The sequence below is a fragment of the Vipera berus genome, assembly GCF_964194415.1.
Source record: "Vipera berus genome assembly, chromosome: 3".
In the NCBI taxonomy this organism is placed as follows: domain Eukaryota; kingdom Metazoa; phylum Chordata; class Lepidosauria; order Squamata; family Viperidae; genus Vipera; species Vipera berus.
The window spans coordinates 68,511,573-68,523,992 of NC_138204.1; the positions used below are offsets into that span (position 1 = coordinate 68,511,573).

At 39.8% G+C, this 12,420-nt stretch overlaps 1 protein-coding gene across 1 annotated transcript in view; it reads right to left on the reverse strand.

Annotated features, from left to right (window-relative positions):
• Window positions 1-571: 571 nt before the first annotated feature.
• Window positions 572-12,420, reverse strand: part of TM2D1 (TM2 domain containing 1) — a 56,819-nt gene continuing 44,970 nt past the window's right edge. The window contains exon 9 of the transcript XR_014025860.1: window positions 572-1,288. The gene's annotated coding sequence lies outside the window, so the exon portion shown is untranslated. The remainder of the gene's footprint in view (window positions 1,289-12,420) is intronic.

Sequence of the window (12,420 nt, forward strand, 5' to 3'; positions counted from 1 at the left end):
GTTTAATAGACCCCACTGATTCTGCTAATGATATTTTACTGTTGCACTTTGGCCTAACACACTGTGCATGTGTAAAAGTGGTTATATTAAGTTCATCACAGCACACTTGTGAATGCATGCACATCGCTATAAAGCTACTAGAGCAGACATGTCAAACACAAGGCGCGGGGGCCAGACCCAGCCCGCGAAGTGGTTTCATGTGGCCCGCGAAGCCATCCTGGAAACAGTGAGGGAACGGCCCCCACTGCCTTGGCCCCGGCCCAGAGACCCTCCTTCTGCCAGAGACCCTCAGATCTGTCCCACTCCTGCCCAGGCCCCCATAGGCACCCTTGATGCGAACGATGTAGAGCTGGCTACGCCCACCCAGTAGGCCATACGCACTCTAGCCACGCCCACCCTGGCCATACCCACCCGGCCCCCTGAGGGCAACCGCAATGCTGATGTGGCCCTCAATGAAATTGAATTTGACACCCCTGTACTAGAGGACAGTACTGAAATATTGCCCTTGAGGAAATAAAATGCCACAACAGATCAAAGGAATTTCAATCAGGGATCTCAGTGTGGCAGGAAACCAGAATTATCTACAGAATAGGCAGTAACAGCTCTGCAGAACCAGTGAAGCTCCATCAAACCAATAATGCACAGTCCAGAAAAATAATCTTTAAATGTAGTTCTCTTGTGATAGATAGTAATTGCTCCACAAGAGCCATTATAGCCGATTAGGTCAATATTCTACATTGTTAAAGTGCTTTAATTAATACACATTTACATAAGATAACGTAAGCTATACTGGGAAAAAGTGGAGCATAGAATCTAGCTTGCACTGCAATATCAGCATAGTGCAGTTCGGTTTGTTTTAATTTATTAAAGTGTACATCAAAAACTCAGGATATCAGTTTCGTTAGAACTATCTTCCACATTCATCACTGGCATGTTCTCATGCTTCAGGAAATAAATGGAGATATATTTTTTAAGAACTGTATGTGAAAAAATGATGTTCCCAAAATTCTGCCAAGGAGGCTTTCGTTGCCAAATGCTTTTTCAGCTTTTCTTTGGGTTGTTTTTTTTAAAAAACAATGGAGTTATATAGATATCACTCTGATTTACATGAAATTCTGATTTAGATTATTCTATAGGGGGAAAAAAGGTCTTGCTTCTTTCTCGTCTTTAATTTACGCTTCACAAACCAAGGAGTAATTCACATCTCTGGAGTTAAAGCAACCGTCTACATGAAGGAAGCCAAGAATTCAAGTAACAGCTAGGCACGCATCAAAAACTTCCACAGTTCCTGAAATGACAATAATGGATTACTCTGCAAATGTTTGTTTTTCTGGCTCCTTTCCGATTTAAAGTGAAGTGGCAAAGGAAAGCATCAAAAGCTAGCTTAGATGGCAAACTCTTCATAAGTACCCAGAACCGTTTTAAACAGGGTTTCTCCATACCATCAAGGTTTCGTGATCCTGGATGTCAAGAATTTCTTTAGGATTTCAAATGGACTTGAAAGGGAAGACCTCACTGGGTGACATTTGGCTCTGAGTGATGGCGCTGGCATCTTCACAAGGCAGAAGGGAAGGATTGATTAATCAGTGGTTCAAAGCCACAGCCACTCAATTGAAGATTAACTGCACAGATCTGTGTGTAAAGGCCAAGTATTTCCAAAATGCTCTTTCCTTTTCTGTTACCTGGCTCCCAAATCAACTTTAATTGGCAGACGCTCTATCTTTTCTTAGATAAAATGCATTCCAAACACCCTGAGAACTGATTGTAGCCTTTGTACCTTCCCATGTGGAAGAGTATACCTGCCTATCTTCATCGGCCAGATGTTCTTCAACGGGCATCCTCCTTCCTTGTTAGTTGAATCAAAATATGCAAGATGTCCTTCAGATCTTTATTTTATTCGTTAATGTATCCCTCCTCATTTTTTTAAATATATATTTTAATTTATCCTGGCAAGCATTTTTCCACATTCTCTTCGCCCTCTTTAAAAACAGCCTGCGTTGGAGTTTCAGTCTGTCTCATTATATGGATGCATTTTTGGGTTGGGAGCCCACGTTTTTTAGGAGCAAACACTGCTTTAGTCCAGTTGCTTCTCATTCATTATTTTATGAATATAGAAAGCAATGATAATTGTTAGCAACGGTATTATTGCAATTAACTGGTAAATAACATATATATAAATATATAGACAGACACATAAACTTATTTTTCTGGGGGGGGGAAATGGTCTTAAGATAAGAAATGCTACAGATAATATTCAGAATCAGCTGCTGTTTCCCAGTAGAGCAGAAAGTCTCTAGTTGTGGTCTTGAGTAAAAAGGGGCTTCTTAAGAAAGAAAGAAAGAAAGAAAGAAAGAAAGAAAGAAAGAAAGAAAGAAAGAAAGAAAGAAAGAAAGAAAGAAAGAAAGAAAGAAAGAAAGAAAGAAATTCTGAATGTTTCATTTGTTGTGTCTGTAATTCTGTGAAGACTATCTTTTCCTTTCCATTTTCAAATCTGCAATGTTAATGGGATTCATAAAATGATTAGATTTGATGTCCAACATAAGTTCGGGAAGGGAATGCAAGTAATCCTCAACTTATGGCCACAATTGTGCCCAACATTTCTGTTGCTAGGTGAAAAATTTGTTGAGTGAATTTTGCCCCTTTTTACGACCTTCCTTGCCACAGATGTTAAGTGAATCACTGAAGCTCTTAAGTTAGTAACACAGTTGTTGCATAAACCTGGCCTCCCCACTGACTTTGCTTGTCAGAAGGTAGCAAAAGCTGATCACACATGACCCCAGGACACTGCAACCGTCATAAATATGAGTCAGTTGCCAAGTGTTCAAATTTTGATCACATGACCATGGAGATGCTGCAATCGTTGTAAGTGTGAAAAATGGTCATAAATAACTTTTTCAGCACCGTTGTGACTTTGCACAGTCACTAAATGAACTGTCGTAAGTCAAGGATTAGCTGTACCATCGTGCTTTCCCAGACGTCATCCCTACTTTCAGATTAGGATTCCCTTTATTTTCTGAATCTGAACCTCGAGTAATATAATTTGCTCTGCTGCAATGTCTCTTTCAAAATGATTTAAGACCAGGACGAGGACAACAAATAAGACTATCTTATTATTTAAGTCTTAAATACTAGATCTCAGTTTAATGCTCTTATTCCATTTGGATGTTAAGTTATTTTAGATGTGTTTGGGAGGGTAGCAGAGAACGTGAGGAAAAAAGGAGGCAGGGTGAGCCCTCCAAACTTGGAAATCAAAGAGACACAAGCTATCCCAAAGGTGCTTTTTTTCAGGAGGCAACTGGACTTTCTTGTTCTTCTTTGAAGACGTTTCACTTCTCATCCAAGAAGCTTCTTCAGCTCTGACCGGGTGGTGGGGAATGGAAGGATTTACCCTATGCACTTTGGGATGAACCCCCTTTGAGTGGTGTGGGATTATCAACGGATTTCCAGAAAACATTGCAGATTACAGGAAACATCCTGTAGACAGAAGGCTCCACACACATTTGCACTACTCAGGTGACCCTGAGGACACAGACAAACCTCCAAATGGCCCCAATGACTCTCTAAAAGAATGCAAATGACCAGCTGTCTGCAAGGAACATAAATCCTTCCATTCCCCACCATCCAGTCAGAGCTGAAGAAGCTTCTTGGATGAGAAGTGAAATGTCTTCAGAAAAAACCAAGAAAGTCCAGTTGCCTCCCCAAAAAGCACCTTTGGGACAACCATGGCCTGGATAATTGAGAATCTCCATAATAGACATTTAGTGAGACACAAGCTAATACTACTTTAATTATTAAGTTATAGTAACAGAAACCTGGAAGTATGAATGCATATACACACACCCTTTATCTTTATGAAAACTAAGGAGGATCATGTCTGAGGTGCTTTCTCAAATTACATCTCTGCCCCGTACTGACTTTTTTTATCTGACCATTGCCTTGGCTGTGATTCCTCCTCCTGTCCCTCAAGTTTATTCCTTCTCTCTGTTACATCCAGCAACATAGCAGGCCTTTATGACTAGCTTTATGCTTTATGACTAGCCTCATCAAACTGCCTCCAAATGGCCCAAGGGGTAGTTTTTGACTTACAAGCATTTGTAATGAGGCTGAAAAAAGTGACTTATGGCTGGCCCTTGCCCTTAACAACTGTTGCAGCATCCCCATGATCAACGTGATCACGATTTGGGCACTTGGCAACTGTCGTGTATTTACAGGTTACCATTTGCAAGCATTTCCTAGCTGGCTTCCCACAAGCGAAGTCAATGGGGAAACGAGCCCTCAAGCATCACCAATCGTTTCCTTCCCTGGTGCTTCTTTTGTTAAGGTAAAGGTAAAGGTTCCCCCGCACATGCGTGCTAGTCGTTTCCAACTCTAGGGGCCGGTGCTCATCTCCGTTTCAAAGCCGAAGAGCCAGCGCTTGTCCGAGGACGTCTCCGTGGTCATGTGGCCAGCATGACTAGACGCTTCTTTTGTTAGGCTCCTTCAATCTCCTTCAATTTCTAATGCCTCAAATAAGTAAGCTTTTGCCATAGTCTTTGCTCAAAGTGTTCCCAATCTCAGACAGGCTTCTTTAATCACTGCTTGCATTATTGAAAACTGGCCAAGCTTATTCAGTCGTGCACCCTCCATGTGATTTATTCTGTTTGTTTTCTTAAACTGGGTTTTTGTTATAAGAATTTACTTGATTTCCCCTCCTTCCCAGGCATTTTCTTATCCGCTTCTATGTGGGTTTCCTTAAAAACTATGGGTTATCCCCAACTTATAACCATTCCTCTAGTGATCATTTGAAGTTACACAATGGCACTGAAACCGTTTTTCACACTTAGGACCAGTGCAGCATTCCTGTGGTCGCGTGATTAAAATTCATATGCTTGACCACCGGTTCATATTTATGACTGTAGTAGTGTCTTGGGGTTGTGTGATCACCTTTTGTGACCTTCTGACCAGCAAAGTCAATGGGGAAGCCCAGATTCACTCAACAACCATGTTACTAACTTAACTGAAGTGATTCACTTAACAATTGGGGCGAGAAAGAAACAGGGCAAAATTCAGTTAACAACTGTCTTGCTTAGCCACAGAAATTTTGTGCTCATTTGTCGTCGTAAGTCAAGAACTAAGTACTACATATTGTAACTGCAGCAAGAATAAGTTATGCGCAATGCTGGAAAAATGAACAAGTATCGTCAGAAGAAGAGGTAATAAAGAAGATATTGGAATGCACGGAGATGGACAGATTAACTGTGAGACTAAAAGACAAAGAAGAAACAGAACACTACAAAAGCTGGAATTTATTTTATAAATGGTTGGAAGAGAGAACCAAAGAGTAGAATTTGTATATGTATCAGCGTGTTATGAACCCAGCTCGCATGTTGTTTGAAAAACTAACATATGTATGTAGAGGGGGAAAAAATAACAATAAAAAACTTTATACACAAAAAAATGTACTTTCATTTTTAGAAGATAGCGTTGGACCTACTAATGCACTGTGCCATGTCTCTTGACAGATTTGTTCTGAATTTTAATCCTGATTCAAGAATAGATATGCTAACAGGTTCTTTGCAACCTGGTTGTCCAGGAGTGATGGTTGATGTGGAGAAAATAAGGGCATTTGTGCATGGTGGGTGTTCACAGAAATTAAGATGGCAGCCACCATCACAATCAAAGCTTTAATGACAACCCGCCCTCCTTCTTCACAGACATCCTCGTAAGAAGCAAACCATTCAAGCATTTTGTTTTGACACCTAATCAGGTTCCTTAAGGCTGAAGGTCACCAGGGTTTCCTTTATTACTTTAAATATTTTACAGCATGGGATGGCCAATAGAATCTGTACATTATCAGAGGTTATTGCAGAGTCTAGCCAATCAGAAAGCAGCATGTTTAGTTATATCAAACCAAGCAGAACTCAAACATGGTGGAGGAAAAAGAGTGAAGATCAGAAACGAAGCCCATTTGGCTATTTGACACTCCTGCCCCCCACCCCCACCCCCATCAAGGCCATTAAATTTTAGGTTTAAAATTGCCAAGCTCTACCACTGTGAGCTGGCACTACTATTAGCCATTGAGTTGATTTATATCTTTCTCTGGGCTGAAATTTAGCACACATAAAACAACTTTTGAGTGGATGTGAGACAGATGGATAAAAAATATAAGGTACTACAGGCATAGAAATCCACGTTCTCTCGATCAACCAGTCAGTCACAGCAAACCGTATCATTGGAATAAGATTTTCCACTACCAGATCTGCAAAAATAGCAAGAGTTATATTCGTGTAGAAGCTGCATAGGTATTATGGCTTCTTGATATTCACAGAAAGAAAGCATACAAGAAAAGAAAGAAGAGAGAGAATAATTTGTCAGTGTTATATATGATATGCTGAACACTGGGAATAGCATTTTGGGCAGAATACGGGTTTGGGAATGGTTATTTGATCTAAAATATGCATCGTTTTTACTTCACTTTTACACCGAATCTTTAAAAAAATTAGTCCAGCTGTTTGATTTTAAGGGAAAATGTGTTTATCAAAGACTATCTCAAGCTTTACTTTTGTTCTTAACTTTTTACTCCACGGGGCCATCATTAAAGCAGAGTTATGATTTGAATAAACTTTGCAATACAAATGTGTGAAAGCGATGAGTTTTTTCAGTCAGCAGCCGTTAACAAATGTAAAACAAAAACACAAAAGTTGAGAAAAAGTTGTGGCGGATCTTGATGGGTAAAAAACTGAATGTGTTTTTTGCAGATGCAAAGAGCAAATGGGATCATAGGTTACATCAACCAAATTAGAGTGTCAAATTGAAAAAAAAAGTAATTGTTACTCTCTATTCTACACTGATCAGAAACATCTGCAATATGACATCATATTTTAGGAACAACTTTTATAAACTCCAATAAAATCAAGATGATAAAGATCTTGGAATGATTGATGAACAGTTGGAAATACTAGGTATGAGAGCTTGGAGAAGAAAAAAAGACTAGAGGTAGTTCTTTACTTACAATTGCAATGTGGACTGGAATTTCTATCATAAGATATGATAGTCATAAGTCAAGGCACCCACATGACCAGAGCCAATTTTATGATTTTTTGTGGTGATCAATAAGTGAAAACTGCAGTCATTAATCAAAAGTTGCAGTCATTAAGCAAAAACTTTGGTGGTTAAGCAAACACTATGGTCCAAAATGGCTAGGAACTGACAAACAAATCATGGTTACATGACTGCAGAATGCTGCAACCAGCTACAAAGGTTAGCTGGTTGCCAAGCAGCCAAAATGCAGTCATGTGACTGTGTTTGTGCAACCATCAGAACTCTAAACTGGATATGTAGCTTTTGGTGGTTGATCATAACTTAGTAATGGTTGCTAAGTGACTGTTCATTAGTAAAGGACTACCTGCATAGGTAGACATGACAGCTTTCTGCAAGCCCCTGAAGATCTGGCATTTGTAAGACGAGACACAGGAGGTATTCTCTTGTAGACATTTCATTACCCAAACTAGGTAACATCATCAGTCCTAATAAGGAGTGGAGTTTGCTCTCGGTTTATATTCTAACATCTTGCCCTGTCAGTGTTAGTGGGGGTGGGACAGACTTGTTCAAAATTGTTTTAGAAAAGAGGACAAGGACGGCCTTAAATTCAAGAATTTGGGTGGACATCAGGAAAAAAAATCCTAACGGTGAGAACTGTTTTAACAATGTAAATTTTTTCTTCACCTGTCAAGGACCTAATCAGGATGTAGTGCACAAGGCTAGTGATGGTAAGTCTTTCAGCATGTTAAAAATTTAGAAAATGCCTAACTTAATGTGTCACACAAACAAAAGAGAAACAATTCTTTACTTATTCATTTGTTTAAAAAATATACAGTCCAATCACTCGTGTGCGATCTCCAGGATCTGCCACACGCCACTTATCTCCAGGTAGGTGTTGCCTTTTGTTGACTGTGGCTTGCTTGAGACAACTCTGGGCCTTTGAAACAGCCTTGGAAAATACTCTTCTGGGGGACTTCCGGTGGCGACGCGACGCTGAAGACAGCCATCTCCGGGCTGTCCGCTCCGCAGCTTTGTTGAATCACCGAAAACAGCGCCGATCAGCTGTTTAGGTGATTCGGAAGCCCCCTCCCCGGGAGAAGAGGAGGGGGTGAGGCCCCAGGTAGGGGTTGAGCTCTCCGGGGCCGCCTGAGCTTTAAGTTTGGGCGGCTGAAGGATCAAGCCCCCCCGAAGCCTGGGTTTGCTCCGGGCTGCGCAGCGTCTCTGCTCCGTGATTTTTGGAGCAGAGCCAAGCGTTAGCAACCACCCCTGCCAGAAGGAAAGACTCTTGAGTATTAAGACGCAGGCAGAGCGGTACAGGAGGTCAAGGTGAAGTGGACTTTTATCTTTACTCTCTAGCTTAATGGATTTTATGGCTTTAAAGTGAAAGTGCGCAACAAGTGAAAGTGGGGGAAGATGGCGACGAAAGCCTCTAAAGTTCTTTGGAGTGCGGGGGCTTCCCCGGTGCAGCAGACTTCGTTGCAAGCTTTGCTCCCTCCTGCACCTGCTCCGGGATTGACGCTTAAGGATTTACAGGATGCCTTCGAAAAGCATTCACAATTAATGTCAGATATGATGGAAAAGCTGGAGGAGAAACTGGAGGAGAAGATGGAAGAGAAGTTTAGAGCAATGAGGGCAGACATTTTGTCTACAATTGAAAGTGTGGCTGTATGTGTGCAACGCTTGGATGAAAAAGTGGAGGATCTTAGTCAAAAGAATTCTATATTAGAAGTAAAAGTACTAGAGAATGAAAATATAAGGGATAAAATGGATGGAGACTTGAGCCTCGTCCAGTACCATCAGATGGAGTTTGCTATCAGAAGCAGGGGCTTAAAAGAGAATCCCAAAGAAGATTTAAAGCAGCTGGTCTCCGAGGCTTTGGAAGTGGTACTGGGCCAGTCAGCAGCTGAAATTGAGGGAAGTATAGATAAAATCTTTCGTGTGAACTCATGGATTGCAAGGCAGAGGAAGCTACCTAGAGATGTGGTGGTTTACTTTACAAAGAGAGCAATTAGGGATGAAGTTATTCAAGTTGCTTATCATACTAAGTTTGTGGTTGCTGAGCAAGACGTTCTGGTCTTAAAAGAGATTCCTCCAAAGATTTTAAGGAAAAGGAAAGATTTTGCCTTTCTAGCACAGGAACTTAAGAAATGTGACATCAAGTTTAGATGGGAGATTCCAGTGGGCATGGTGGTGATGCACGAAGGTAAAAGACATCGTCTGGTTACAGTGACTCAGGCACGTGATTTTTACAGTAAAGTTTTAAAAGCAACCCCTCTACCACTTCTGGAAGCTGTAAAGGGATATGGCGAGGGAAAGCCTCAAGATGCTGAAGGAATACAGATAGAGGAGAACGGTGCTGGAGGGGATCAAATTACAGTTTTATCGGCAGCTGTTGGAGAGCAAAGGATAACGCGTGCCGCTTCAAGACGAGTGAGACAAGAGCAAGAGCAAGATCAGCAGAAAGTTATGGAACCTCCAAAGCGTACTTACAGTGAAGTTGTGGGAGGGGCGCGGCCTAAGGAAGTTAAAGGGGTCCTGGCAGACGTGCTCCAGAAGCTTCGGGACGCCAAGAATGGCGACTAAGTTCCTAACCTGGAATGTTAATGGATTAAACTCACCACAGAAGAGAAAGAAAGTTTTTCAATATTTAAAACAATTTAAGACTGATGTTATTTGTTTGCAAGAAACGCATATTAGGGTTATGGACCAAAAGTATTTGTTGAACTCAAGGCTGGGCACGCAATTTATTGCTTCTGCAATGAACAAGAAAAATGGAGTGGTTATCTATGTCAAGAGTACTCTGACAGCGGAACTAATTGAAGTAGACAAGCAAGGAAGATATGTTATGATAGATTTGCTGTTAGAAGGCAAAAAAACACTTTTAGTTGGACTGTATGCTCCTAATCAACAACAAACTGATTTTTTTAGTTTACTACATACAAAGATTACCCAGTTGGATTATAAATCTTTTATTTTTATGGGAGATTGGAATGGTGTCCTGGATAAATAAATAAATAATAAATAAATAAAGCTGGTCTCTTTAAGCGTGCCCCGAGTCATGCTAGATTGCCTAAATCTTTTTTTGAAATGAAGGATGACCTGGAATTGCGAGACATTTGGCGAGATACACACTTACATGAAAAGGATTATACTTTTTTTCTGATAGACATCAATCTTTTTCTAGGATTGACTTTATATTACTGACTAATGATTTTTTTTCTAGGACTAAGAAGGTAAAGATTTGTGCAAGAACTATATCTGACCATAGTCCAGTTTGGTTAGAGATCAACAAGGACAATAGAGATAGGCGCTCCTGGCGCGTAAATGAGAATTTGTTTAGAAACCAGAGAAATGTGGAAGAATGTAAAAAGCAGATGAAGGATTTTTTTGAAATTAATATGAATAAGGATACCTCTATGGACATGGTTTGGGATGCTAGCAAAGCCTATATGAGAGGGGTGTTAATATATATGAATAATAAATATAGACGTAATTTGGAAGTTAGAAGGAAAGAACTGGAGAATGAAATCAGGGAAAAAGAAAAGGCCCTAATTTTGAATCCATCGGATGCGAAGATTAAGGAGGTCATTAACCTGCTAAGAGGACAATTTGATAAGTTGATGGCTGATCAGGTGGCAACTAACCTACGGTTTGCTAGGCATAATACTTTTTGCAATGCCAATAAACCAGGTAGGTGGTTATCCTACAGGTTAAGGAAAAAGCAAAGGGCTTCTAATATAGATAAAATTAAATACAAAGGAAAGGTTGTGTTTCAACAGGATCTTATCAAGGAAGCCTTTGTGGATTTTTATTCTAAACTATATGTTAAGGAGAAGATTAATGAAACAGATATTGATGTATATTTGAAGAATGCTAGCATCCTGGTTCTTACACAAGAACAAAAGGAGGAGATTAATCAATTGATAACAGAAGAAGAAATTCTTACAGCAATTAAGGAATTGAAGGTGGATAAAGCGCCAGGTACGGATGGTCTGACTGCGGTCTACTACAAAAATTTACAATTGGAGCTGATAAAGCCATTAAGGGAATTGTTTCAGACAATTCAGAGGGGGGGGAAGGGTGCCTCCGTCTTGGAGAACTGCTTTTATTTCTTTGATTCCGAAGGAAGATCAAGATGCTACTCAAGTTAAAAACTACAGACCAATATCACTTTTAAATACAGACTACAAGATATTTGCTAAGGTGTTAGCTAACAGATTGATGAGGGTTTTGCAACAGATGATTCATGGGGATCAAACTGGGTTTATTAGTGGTAGACAAATGAAAAATAATGTGAGGCATATAGTTGATGTGGTGGAGTTTTTGGAAAGGAACAACCAGATCCCTGCGGCGCTAATTTTTTTAGATGCTGAAAAAGCTTTTGATCAATTGGATTGGCAATTTCTGATGAAAGTTTTAGATAAAATGAATTTTGGGGATAAATTTTTACAACCAATTAGGGCATTATATCAAAAACAAACTGCCCAAATAATAGTTAACAATAGTCTGACTGAAGTATGCAATATTGAGAAGGGCACAAGACAAGGGTGTCCGTTATCACCTTTATTATTTGTTTTAACATTGGAGATATTATTGATAAAAATACGGAACTCAGAAAAAATTAAGGGTATTCAAATTAGAGATCAGGATTATAGATTGAGGGCGTTTGCAGATGATCTGGTTGTTACGGTGACCCAGCCAGAAAACTCTGTTGTGGACCTGATGGAGATAATAATGCAATATGGGAAGGTTTCTGGATTTAAGGTTAATGTACAAAAAACAAAAATTTTAGCCAAAAATATGACAGCATCGCAAAAGACCCTTTTAGAAGGATTAACTGGATTTGAGATTGTTAAAAGGGTTAAATATTTGGGGGTGTATTTGTCACCCTCCAATGCAAAGTTATATAAATATAATTATGAAAAGTTATGGGGAAAAATTCAAAAAGAATTGGAGAGCTGGGAAAAACTGCAATTGTCTTTGCTGGGAAGAATTGCAGCAGTGAAAATGAATGTCCTGCCTAAATTTTTATTTTTATTCGAAATGATACCGGTCCTTAAAAAAGACTCTAATTTGGAAGAATGGCAATGGGGTATCAATAAATTTGTGTGGGCAGGGAAAAGGCCACGAGTTAAACTTAAGATTATGCAGGATACTCGTGAAAGAGGTGGTCTTAAAATGCCTAATCTTAAATTATATTATGAAGCTGCTGCGTTGTCAGGAATAAGTGATTGGATTAATTTGACACAAGGAAGATTATTAAATCTTGAGGGCCACGACTTGTTATTTGGCTGGCATGCATATTTGTTGTATGATAAGAAGGTAGATAATGTGTTTAAAGTGCATATTTTAAGACAGGCATTGTTGAGAGTTTGGAAGAAGTATAGACATAAATTAGAC